Consider the following 13707-nt stretch of genomic DNA (forward strand, 5'->3'; position numbering starts at 1 on the left):
TTTTACTTGAACAAGCTCTTGGTAATGAAGTAGAGGATAACTGGACAACTGTCAGGAGGCTGAAAGAGGTAGAACTAATTAAAACATAGTATTTTTTTACATTCCCGGTCCCTGGGTTTAATTACAATTTCTGCTTCTCCATTGCTTGACTTCTTATAAACTTGGGCTAGTTTACTGCTTGCTCTCAGCCTGGGAATCTATGCTGTTTACCTGTGTTGTGTTATACAATATAGAAGGCAAGTGGAAAAATAAAAAGGAGCCTCATGGTAAATGAGATTTAGACTCCCCCAGACATCTTTTTCTAGAGGTACAAACCAACCTGTTAATGGAAACAGCAAAACTCCTGTGCCCATGTCTTCGCTTCTAGATCTAATGTGGCTGTGGAGTGGCAGTGGCAGGGAAAAGTATCAGCTCATTTATAGAAAACTCTCTTTGATGTTTGATATCTGAAGATTGAAAGTTGAAATTTTAACCACCCAAAATGAGAATGCTTTCCTGATGCTAATGTTGAAGCTGGTTCCGTTCCATCAGTCACATTCTCATAGAGCTGCATCCCTTCATCCATCAGAGATGGAACAAAGATGAGGCTATGACCTTCTGCAAAATAACTTCCACCCAGATTAAATGCCGAGGTGACAGATAACATATTCATTCGTGTGCTACGCATATAGTGGGCCCAGTTCATAACTGAATTGAGAAACTACATTGCTACTCTAACTTGGTCGCTCCTAAAGTAGGTTAGTGGTTTACCTTAAGGCTAAAATCAATTTAAATAAACATGAGAACCATAGCTGAAAATGTTTCCCAACTCCCAACAGTGACTTAACCTGACTAGAGTATCTGAGCCCCAGGTCTTTGTCCCTGCCTCATTTTTCTTATCAACCAGCTTTTAACACATGACAGCTGAAACACGGTGATATTGAGGTCAGGGGAAAACTGGTCCCCAGATAGAGCCGAGTGTCACTGGGAGGCTGCTGCTACCATCCCGAGGCACCAACTGCTTTGGGAACCATTGAATAATTTTCAGGCCTAAGGACAGGACACATGGTTTGGGCCTTTGAACTTGACGTTTTTGTGTCAAATTTAGCTTTGGGATATATGTGAAATGCCACAACTAATTGCCTTAGTTTCTGAAAAAGTGGTTTTCAAGCAGAAGAATATCAATTACTAGTTAAGTCAAATTATATTACGAATGCCTGGCATTTACAAAATGCTTTCCCATGCAGTCTCCTCTGACTCTTCTAATAATCCGGCAGGACAGGCCAGAAGATATTTTTACCCTATTTTACAGATGAAAACACTGAGAGTTATAAAGGCTGAGAGATTTTCCCAGGGACACAGCAGAGCTGATATCTGATCTTCTGGCTCCTAGACCAGTGCCTTTCCATTATGCCTCTCCAGCTGTCTGAGAGAGATAGACCTTCATCTGCCAGCATGCTGATCAGCTAAAATGCACTGAGTACATAGGGTATCCAGGACAATTTATTAGCAACTGTATCCAAGATATAGCTTGTTTTTCTCTTTGTAAATCCAAAATGCCTGGGTAAATAACTTTATTTATTTGGTGATCACGTGGATTAAAAGTATGAAATATAACAAATTCATACATTAATTATCCAGAAACATTTTGATAAAAATGACATTCCATTGTACAGATATATATTATAATTTTAAAATATCTGTTAAGATTTTCAACGGCATTACTACTTTGAGTGCTTTTAGGTGAATAAAACAACTCATTTACTTTGGACTTCGTGAAAGACTGTAAACTCAAAAGGTTTCTGTACTTATAAAGTTTCCATTTAGTGATCAGAGAAGCAATCCATTGTTGATATTCATAGAGTCAAGGGAAGGGAAACATGAACTGACTTAAAATGATGAAAGTCAATAAAATATTATCTAATCCTGGATTATAGAAGAGAAGGAAGAAAAGGGGAGGAGGAAAGAAAAATTGGACAAATAGTAGAGCCTGAAAACAAGTATTTATTCTGTAATTCCAAATGTTTGCTGAAACACAGACATTAACTTTGCTATTCACAGATGTCTGAAGCATATTCTATCTTTCTTTTCTGCAGTTTCTGTGTTCTGGTGAGTTTCTGCTCCCTGAAAGCTTCCCTGTTCCAGAAATGTGGTTTCACTTCTAGAATGGTGTTTGCATTACCTATGCTCCACTCAGTCTTCCAGACATTCCACAATATTTATGAATAATCTGAGTCTGTCCTATTGCTTTCCCTGACAAAAACTCTAACTTCAAGGATCAGAGAGCTGAGTTTTGAGTTGAAAAAAGGAAGCATAGACATCCCCTGATTAAGGCGGGTTCAATTAACATTTAACTTCCACGCTTAGGTCACCAAGATAGGAATACTGAAGAATGAACACCCTATGAGTGGCAAATATCATGGTGACCATACCCAACCCTACTTCTTTTAATGGTCATGGCTCTTTGGTGGTCTTAGGGAACTTAAATACAGAGCTCATTTAGCAGAAAAATCTTGGGAGATTTTATTTCCTCCACGGTATTTACTACACAGTGGAGAGACAGTAACCTATAGAGTGAGCCTGATTCTAAGGCATACTTTCATAGCGATTTTGAATTTCATGCTTCCACTGTACCCAAAGAAGATGTGAGATTGGCACCTTGAACTAGAACTCTGCATGTAGAGGCATGCTGGTATTAATACCACAGTTCAGGGATATTATCTGTTAAGCAGATTTTTGTGAGATGCCATAAGGACCTAACTGTCAGGTAAAACATGGGTAAATCACAAAAGGGGGATGTTGGCGGCTTCTTTTGAACTGCATGCTGACAGAGGAACAAAGATGGACTTGTTGAGGGGTGAAAAACTGTCCAGTGCAGTGCTCTGGAATTTAAATGAAAGGCATTATTGATCAGAAGGGAAGCAGGTAGAGAGGAACAAGAGGCTTGTCTCTGCATTGCAGGATAGGACATGGACTTGGAGAAGCACACTTGAAGGTTAGGCCAGGCTGCAGAGTGTTCAAGAGAAGTGTGTCTTAAACCATAAGAGACTCTTAGTCTCACAAAACAAAGTGAAGGCTGCTGGCAGGTAGCGGGGTAGGGAGAGGGTGGGTGGGTTATGGACATTGGGGAGGGTATGTGCTATGGTGAGTGCTGTGAAGTGAAGGCCTAATGATCCACAGACCTGTATCCCTGGAGCAAATAATACATTACATGTTAATAAAAATAATTAAAAAAAAAAAGAAAAATTTGTCTTTTGGCTGTGATTTCAGAAACAACGTATATCAGGAATTCTAACCAAAGGGGTGGAGCACATTGGCAGATATGACAGTGATGAAAACTCTTCCTCTTTTTGTTTGCTGGCTTAATTAATTTTTGTAGCTGAAGATCTTGGGATTTTTGGGTTATTTGAAGCAACATAGAAACTCTTTGTCTACGATGAGATTTTCTTAACCACATGACATTTAACATGTTTATGGCAGTCAGATAAGGCTCTAGCTCGAGCTAACACAAAACTTTTACGAAGTATCTTAAAGGTCTGATTGTATAGTTTCTTCAGTCTTCTAATGCTATTCCTCCCCTGTTTATCAGGGCAGCTGATTTAACAAGGGGAACAATTTTGTCCAGGGACTCTGAATTATTCTTTTTTGCTTACAGTCTTTCAATGTCATGGGGTCCCAAGTTCTCAGAAATTTACACATCAGTGGCATCAGAGACAGCTGGAGATGGCAGAATTGTTCAACAGCCACGAGTTGGGGCAACAGAACCAACCAAGGGAACACACGGAAAGTTAAGATCTGGCCATTGTGTCTGCCTTGGTGTGAGAGCAAGCTTTTAGCAGAGAATTAGAGAAGGGGAGTCAGTACTCCACCTCTATAGAATATTAGATATTCAATCTCTGTGAACTCAGATCTAGGAACCCTTAATTTAGCAATATCATTCAACATTGAGAATGTTCAAAACCAATTTACAGGCAGTGAGTTCTGGGTCACTGCTCTAAATTTTAGCTTCAAAATGCCTGCATCAAGACTCATCTGGAGACGCATAAGCCGACATATATATAATGACATAGAAATGTATGGGTTGGAGATGGCTTCTAGATGCCTAGAAGCTGATGAGAATTCACCAATCTATGACACCGAAGAGGATTTCTGATGGCGGGAAGCAAGACGTCTGAAGGGCATTGAGACTCTAAGGAACCCTGCTTCTGTCTCACCTCTCAGGGTTATCTGTGTGACCTCTCTGGTTTCTGTCAAGTAAAGAGGTGTATCAGTGTTTCCCAGCTTTTTTTTTTTTTTTTTTTTTGACTCAAGCACCTTTCAACGAAATATATAATCTACTGAACTTCCTTAGAAATTAAAAAAATATATATATTATTTATGTGATACATGATAAGTGATTTTAAAGGCATGTGAAACTTTCAGATCAGTTTGTCTTTAAAGATTATCATATAATAGGGGTGCCTGGGTGGCTCAGTGGGTTAAAGCCTCTGCCTTCAGCTCAGGTCATGATCCCAGGCTCCTGGGATCGAGCCCCGCATCGGGCTCTCTGCTCAGCGGGGAGCCTGCTTCCCCTTCTCTCTCTCTGCCTGCCTCTCTGCCTACTTGTGATCTCTGTCTGTCAAATAAATAAATATTAAAAAAAAAAGATTATCGTATAATAATAATAATCCCTATTCCTTTTTTTATACACATTGTGGATTTATCACTATATATTTAAATATATCATTTCACCTTAAAAATGCTTAATTTTCTTGAATCTTGTTATATGAGAAAAAGCATAATTTATTAATGAACAAAAAAATATGTCATGTTTTACTTTGGAGTGAATGGATAGTGAAACCTATAGTAAAATTCAACTGCTCATTATGCATCAAATCTTAACTAAAAATTGCTTTTGTATCTATACTTAGAATTCTTACATTTCACTTCAAAAAAGAGCTCGTTTATTTTTGTAATTTTTGTCTTTGTTTCTAAATGATAGGATAAAAGAGAAGGATTCAAGCTGCTATTTCCAAGCACTTACCCACAAACAATACATTGAGCGTTTAGAAGATCCTTATTCTTAAGAAATTATACGTCAAATTGGATACAATACTATATTTTTCCTTTTCAACAACAGTTTTTAAAGTACTAGAGGTATGTTGATGTGCATCTAAAATTTTTTAAAAAATTTTTATTTATTTATTTGTCAGAGAGAGAGAATGAGCGAGCACAGGCAGAGTAGCAGGCAGAGGCAGAGGGAGAAGCAGGCTCCTTGCTGAGCAAGGAGCCTGATGTGGGACACGATCCCAGGACGCTGAGATCATGACCCGAGCTGAAGGCAGTGGCTTAACCCACTGAGCCACCCAGGTGCCCCTGCATCTAAAATTTCTGATCAGACGTGAAATTTATGAATTCAGTGTTGACCATCCTGAAGAAAAATTTCAGAATTATCATTTTAATTCTTCTTATGAGGATTATATGATGCGAAAAATAGAAACCTATTCACAAAAACTCAAGCAGAGAGAATTGACTGGAAGGCCCTCGGGTGACTTAAACATCAGAGGAGACTGAAGGACCAGGTATGAGAAAGAGCATGAGTGTTTGACGTCCTTCGATCTTGTGACCACAGCTACTTCATAGTTTTATCAGTGTATCATCATAAAGATGAATCAGCTTCTGTCATTCTCTTCTGTCCTTGGCCAGGGTGGGATTCAAAGTCCAAGGAAAGGGAATTGGATTGGCCGGATCTGGGTCCCATGTTCCCTGCCCGGCTTTAGGAGAGAGAGGTATCTAGACTGTAGGAAAGAGGTACGGATGGTTTCCCAGAAGGAGTTACGGGGCTATCCTCAGAGGGTGCTGGGTGAACATGAGCAACATATGCAACATGGATGTCTTTCTGTCTCTAATCAGTGGTTCTTTATGGTGTTACATTACACAACAAGTGATTAAGAATAGAAATAATTTAAGCTGAAGAACAAGTAAAACATTCAACTAGTAGCATTGATCTGGATAGTAAACCGACAGGATGAGTCATGAGAATATCCATCTGATCCCCATTGAGTGCCATGAATGTTCATTTAGTAAACTCTTAGAGGCTCTAAGATGCTTCTAATTAAGGCAAAACATCTGGACAATTATTTCACTTATCAATTTAAAAACACTCCTTTTCTCCCACGCATAGCAGACATTTGCCATTTTTGGCTTCTTGGCATTCATTGCACTCTTCCATGGCAACAGTATCCTAGTTTTCCATTTGTCTCGGAAGAAGAAACTTCATCCCTGGCTCTAGGGATAGGCCCTGATTGACCAAAGCCCAGTGAATCCTCCTGACCCCCAGGATCAAGTCCCATGAACTCTCCTGGTTCATATACATCTGTATATGTATATGTATATGTGTGTATATATATTCATATATATGAACCAGGCGGGTTCATGGGACTTGATACACACACACACACATATGCACACACACAATATCTATATCTATATTATATATATATATATTTTTTTTTCCTGAAAAGAGAAAATATCCTCTTTGTTTTTTTTTCCTCAGAATTTATCTGGAGGGACAATTTCTCTGGATGGTACAGGATCCTGATATGAGGCTTGATATGGGTGTAGCCTTTTTGTAACAATGAGGGAGCTTAAGTCCGAAGTCAAAGTTGATGTAAGGAGTAGAGTGAATCCAAAAAGAATCATAGGGAAATGGATTTGGAGTCCACAGGATGAAATTGCACCTGAAGCTATTTCTACTTATTGGCCTTAAATGAACAAGAAATACATTTGATTATTTATGCTAGGTTGAGTTGGAGTTGCTGTGATTGCATCTGAAATTATCCTAATTGCTACACTGCGGAGAACCTCTGTGAGCCCTAGAGTCTATGAATTACTGATTGCAAAATGCTGGATTACATGATATGTAAGGTCATTTCTGACGGTAAAGATTTTGTTCTATTACTGGTAATAGGTGGTGTAATTGAAGGCAAGTTGGAGAAATGTGAGCTGCCTGGCCAGGCATCCTGCAGTGGACCTCAGCCTTATTGTTGAAGTACATTGATTATCTAATCAGCTATTTTTAATTCAGAAAGAGGAACTTTCTCAATTCATTTTTCTTTTCATGTTCTGCATGGCTGAAGATTCGTGACTTTTAAACTTTTTCTTTTACTATATCATCTTTCTGTATAGTTTCAAATTTTAATAATCTCAACTTCTGCTTTTTGTTGAGTAGCAGGAAATTAAAAAACACAGTAGGTGTTTAATAAATATGTAGTTAATAAAACTTACAATTTTATTGATTGTCTATGCCTAAACTAGTGGTTCTCAAACGTGGCTGCACGTTAGACTTGCCTGGGTAGTTTTGAAACAGCAGTTCTTAAAGTTCAGGGTACCTCAGGTTATCTGGTAGGCCTGGGCCCATTTCACGTTTCTGATTCAGTAATTCTAGAGTGAGGCCCCACATTTTGCATTTCTAACTAGTTCCCAGGTGATACTGATGCTGCTGGTCTGGGAACTACGGCTCTAAAATATATTCATCCTAGACTATTTAAATCAGAATCTCCATGGTGGAGGTGATTTTTAACACTCCCCAGATGATTCTGATGGACAACTAGGTTGAGGACCACTGGCCTAAACAGAAGAGGGTGGCTGGGTTCTATCTCCTGATGAAGTACTTACAGAGGCCTTTGATTACCTCAATGAAAAATTCTTTTTCACACCTCAGATGAACTCCTTGCCCCCTCTCCACTATCTCCCTAGGAAAAATTAATAAACTTAAGTTTCAAAAAAATTACTGAAGCTGATTACCTAAGAAGACTCATAGGCCAAATATCAACTATCTCTTGCTCCAAGGAGAACTGCAGATCAACACAATGATTTTTATCAGTCAGAGTCCAACCAAGAAAATAAAAATTGTCATGTGGAAGATTAGCAACGGCTGGAGGGACAGGAGGAGGTGATGTTATCAGAGCCCAGTGACCTGGGTTACCAGAGGGAAGCTGGAACCAGAATGGGTTTTTTAGTGGTAGATGGAGTCAAGGAGGGGATACAGTTGCTGCAAGAAATGATCCTCAAGGCAGAGAAGAAATGTCCAATCCCTTCTCTCTACTTTCTACATCTCTGATAAATATTTCTCATTGGTCAACTCCAACAAAGGACTCCGGGAAAAATAGCCTGTTGGTTAGTACAGAGCAGAGCAGAAGAGGGGACAGGTGAGGAATGAATGTGAGGGCAAACATGCTAAGAACCAACACACTGTTCTCTATGCTAAGCTCTGCTCACCACAAGTGTGACTACCATCTGTCACCATACAATGCTATCACAATGTCACTGACTATATTCCCTAGAGGTTATACTTATCTTACTTTTCCTTTTGCTTAGTTTTCTGTGTACCTCTTTGTTAATTTATCTACAGCTTCTCTGCCAGAAGAATACATTTTCCCCAAGATATTAGAACATCTCAGATCAGTTTTTAGTTTCCTTTTCTCTTTTCTCCTCTCCTGGGTAAGACATCCTTTTTCAAGCCTAAAAAAGCCTAAAACATAAGTGACTCTTAATCTTACAAAACAAACTGAGGGTTGATGGGGGGAGGGGGGTTGGGAGAGGGGGGGTGGGGTTGTGGTCATTGGGGAGGGTATGTGCTATGGTGAGTGCTGTGAAATGTGTAATCCTGGCGATTCACAGACCTGTACCCCTGGGGATAAATAGATATTAAATAAATACATGTATAAATGTTTATAAATAAATAAATAAATAAATAAAATATTTAATAAAGAATCCTTCAAGTATCTTTTTTATAAAAATTTTATTTATTTATTTGACAGACAGAGATCACAAGTAGTCAGAGAAGCAGGCTGAGACAGAGAGGGGAAGCAGGCTCCCTGCCGAGCAGAGAGCCCAATCCGAGGCTCCATCCCAGGACCCTGAGATCATGACCTGAGCCCAAGGCAGAGGCTTCAGCCCACTGAGCCACCCAGGCTCCCCTCTTCATTTTTTTTTTTTTTTTTTTGATACAGAAAACTTATCTGTAGTTAGTCACATTTTTCTTTACTTTTCTTTCCTTAACAGAACCATTGCTTAATATAAACTACCCATAACTGGCATGATCAGATCTGGGGGACTGAGAAAGCTGAGATGGCAGGAGGGGCTCTCTGCAGGAGTCACTCTCTGCAAACAGGGAGTAATATGTTACTCATAGTAACTTAGGGGGTGCGTGCTCTCTGCTAAGCCTGTACTATGGATTCCTAGCTGCTTCAGGGTTCACTGAGACTGTCCATCATTATTCTCTCTTAGTTTTGTAAGAACACTGAGAAGGCAGAAAAGTCAATTATGCAAAATCGTACTTTGAGGAAGTTACCCAGTGTTACGAACTGAACTGTGTCTCTCCCTGCTGCCAAATTCATACACTGAAACCCTAAAACTGAGTGTGACTGTATTTGGAGATCAGGTATTGAGGGAGGTTACATGAAGTCATGAGGCTGGGCCCAATCTGATAGGATTGGTAGCCTTATAAGAGGAGAACAAGTCACAGAGCTTGCTCTCTTCAAATGCACACAGAGGAAAGGACACATGGGAACACTGCCAGGATGTAAACAGGGAAAAATGATCCCACCGAAATGATCCCTGTCACACCTTGATGCTGGATTTCTAGCCTGCAGAACTGAGAGAAAATATATTTCTGGTGTGTAAACCACTGGTGTGTGGCATTATGTTATGGCAGCCCGAGTAGACCAACATACTCAAACATGTGAAAATTTTTATTTAAAACAAAACAAAACAAAACAAAAAACCTGTCTCCTGAGGCAAGGGAAACAAAAGCAAAAATAAACTATTGGGACTCTACCAAAATAAAAAGCCTCTGCACAGCGAGGGAAACAATCAACAAAACTAAAAGGCCACCTATGGAATGGGAGAAGATACTTGCAATCAACAGATCTGATAAAGGGTTAGTATCCAAAATATGTAAAGAACTCACACAGCTCAACACCAAAAACACAAATAATCTGATTTTTAAAATAGGCAGAAGACATGACCGGTGTTTCCCCAAAGAAGACATCCAGATGGCCAGCAGACACACAAAAAGATGCTCAACATCACGGATCATCAGGGAAATGCAAATCAAAACCACAATGAAAATCTACCTCACACCTGTCAGAATGGCTAAAATCAAAAACACAAGAAACAGCAAATGTTGGTGAGGCTGTAGAGAAAAAAGTACCCTGTTGACTGTTGGTGGGAATGCAAACTGATGTAGTCACAGTGTAAAACAGTATTGCGGTTCCTCAACAAATTAAAAATAGAACTACTCTACAATTCAGGAACTGCATTACTGGATATTCACCCAAAGAATTCAAAAACACTAATTCAAACGGATATAGGTACCCTTATATTTTTTGGAGCATTATTTACAACAGCCAAATTATGAAAGCAGCCCAAGTGTCCATTCATAAATGAGTAGATAAAGAAGATGTGATATCTGTACACAATGGAATTTTATTCAGCCATAAAAATGAATTAAGTCGTGCCATTTGCAACAATATCGATGGATCTAGAGGGTATAATGTTAAGTGAAATAAGCCAGAGAAAGACATATATTGTATGATTTCACTTATGTGTTGGACTTAAGAAACAAAACAAATGGACAAAGGGGAAAAAAAAGAGAGATAAATCAAGGAACAGACTCTTAATTATATAGAACAAAATGATGGTTACCAGAATGGAGGTGGGTGGGGGAGGGGTGAAATAAGAGGACACATACCATGATGAGCACTGAGTAATGTATAGAATTGTTGAGTCACTAGATTGCACACCTGAAGCTGATATAATACGGTATGTTAACTATACTGGAATTAAAATGAAAAACTTTTAAAAAGCAGTTTATTTATTTAGCTTGATTCTTTTAGGCAGACTATATGTTGAGACATAAAATTTATCCATTGGAAATCAATGAATTTTAGTAATTTATACAGTGATGAAACCGTCACCCAAAACTAGCTGTAGAAGAAATACGTCATTTATTTTTTAAAAAGGATTATAATAAATCTCAACGATGACTTTGGGTTTTATATAACTTAATGAACATCAATTTTGGGTCACTTGAGAGCAGAGTACAGTGCAACAGAGAGGAGTTATGGGGGCACGCATATTTATTGATGAGTCGCAATAACTGCTCACAAACTGACACTCTACTATGACAGTTATGCTACCAGAAGATGAAGTGGGTCCAGACTTTTCTATGATTTGAAGCAGCCTATATAACATGGGGATAGCTTTTTCTTAAAAAAGAACAAAAAACAAACAAACAAACAAAAAAAAACAACAAAAAAACAAGCAAAGTTTTTGGGAAATCAACAGTTTCTCAAACATTTACTTTCTTTTGCTTCTTCGTAGGATTTCTCCATGAACTTGGGTTAACCTTGGACTTCGTATTTTTCACAAAAGTAATTCACTTTATCAAGATTTTATAAGTAACTAATGCAGAGTTGTACATGCTATAATATAGTTTCAAAAATTCTCTGCAATTATAGTATCTCTTTTGCATTTCTAATTTTGTCAATTTGTATATTTCTTGTATTATATTCACAAGAAATTAGCCTCATCATTTTTTAAAGAATTTTGAATCTATTATTTATTTTTTCTGATTCGTATGTTCTAACTTCTTAAACTTGACTCTTGTTGTTTTTTATTCTTTTATTAAATAATAAACTACAGTAGTGAATTTGCCTCTATGTGACATTATAGGAAGCATCTGATGTTTTGAGTTGGTGGGTTCTCACTGTCATTATTTACCAAGTGTCTATCCGTTTAAGTTGTGGGTTGCTTCTTAGTATAGTCTCTTAAATAACAGAGTTTTAATCTGAGTGCTGGTAGTTTAGAAAAAGTAGATTTTACAAAATACATGATGTGGTAAACAAAGTCTTGAAAAAAATTCTGAGAGATTTTCTTGATACTCTCAAGAATTTTGTCTATGTAGCTTTGCTGTGCAGTACATAAAATTCTGAGAAAGCAGAAAATGACTAAGAAAACAAATCATCATCCATATTCTACATAAATACTGCTAACACTTAGGAATACATATGCTAAGATAGCTTCTTGTGTTCTCTCACACACTCATTTTTAAATGAAGAAACGGAATCATACATGTGTAAAATTTTATGTACACGTGTCTATTTAAATAAATATATAGACCTACATTTTCTTTTAAACTATTTAATACATTCATATTTAATACATGGATATATTACAATTTATTTAACCACATGTTTTCTGATGAATATTCAGGTTGATTCAGATATTTTAGTTTTATAAAAAATAATACTATAAATATATCTGGATATATATTAGTAACTTGCCTAGTTTTTTTAAGAATAAAAACATAGATTATTAAATATTAGTAGAGTTGTTTTCTATTAATAAGTATTTTTGATATTTTGCTTTTACTTTTATGCAGTAATTATAATTTTTTAAATAAATCCATGTTTAATTTGACTTAATGCTAACAGCTAGGCCCCACTCTCTGTTTTTGTTTGTTTGTTGTTTTGTTTTTTGGGTTTTTAAATTAAGCCATGTGGTTTCTATATTTACTATATTTCCTCTGTTACTTCCACATGTGAATGAATCCTTGGCTGATACAAGGTTTGCCCCTCAAAACTATAAATATCACCCTGTTGTCTTAAGATATTCAATGTTGCACAGAACTCTGAAGCCAAATTATTTTATTCCATTTTTATAAACCTGTTTCTTTCTATGTGAACAATTACAGGAATTTATTCACCTTTGTAATAAAAATTTGCTACGTGTCTTATTATGGTTCCTTTTTAATTATTTTTATAATACAAAACAAATCCTTTAAATTTGAAGACTGAGTTCTTCATTTCAGTCACTAAAATTTTCTTCTGTTACATTTTCAATTTTGATTTTGCTCTTTTGGTTCAAGATTCTTTAATAATACTGATTTAGCAATTTATTGAATTTCTATTCTCTGGACTTTATCACTATCATCTTCTACAATTTTTCTTTTCATTTTTGAAAAAGCATCCTAAATTTTGACCTTCAGGTCACTAATTTGGTATCTTTTTTGTCTTGGTTTTGCTAATGATGAAGGTTTATTACATCCTTCTATTTAAATTCAGTCTTTTCATTTCTAATATCATTTAAATATCACCTTATCCCAATTCTCTTTTTATCATCCCTTTTGAATTCTAATCCTAATTCAAAGGATTTTTTTTTTTAAATTTTTATCTCCCGTTATCCAACTTAAAACACTAGAAGTTTTCTTTCTCTTTCATTGTGACAAGAATTTCCCTTGTGCTAAATATCATATATTTGCTAAGTATCATATGCCCTCATGTTTGTTTTCTGCTTACTCACCCTGTTACAAGGTGTTTGCCAATAGATAGGGTCTTTGGCTGGTTTCTTATCTGATTTATGACTTATTGGTTGTCAGTACAGTTGTCTTTTTAGATTTCCAGTTGGGGAGCAAATTAATGTTCACAAGTCCTAGATTCTAAGTGCTGCAGGTTGGCTGGACTGAGATGGATTCTGTGCCCCTCAAAGTATCTTGTGTTTGAAGACTTGTTTGAACACAGCAGGGGGGAATCAGAACTAGAAGCCCCATATTTCACTAACAGGATTGGTTTTTTCTTTGTTTTGTTTTTTGAAGATTTATTTATTTATTTGAGAGAGATTGAGAGTGAGCATGTGCCCGAGTTGCGGGGAAGGGTAGAGGGAGAATCTTGAGCGGACTCCCTG

The sequence above is a fragment of the Lutra lutra genome, chromosome 8, assembly GCF_902655055.1.
Source record: "Lutra lutra chromosome 8, mLutLut1.2, whole genome shotgun sequence".
Classification (NCBI taxonomy): domain Eukaryota; kingdom Metazoa; phylum Chordata; class Mammalia; order Carnivora; family Mustelidae; genus Lutra; species Lutra lutra.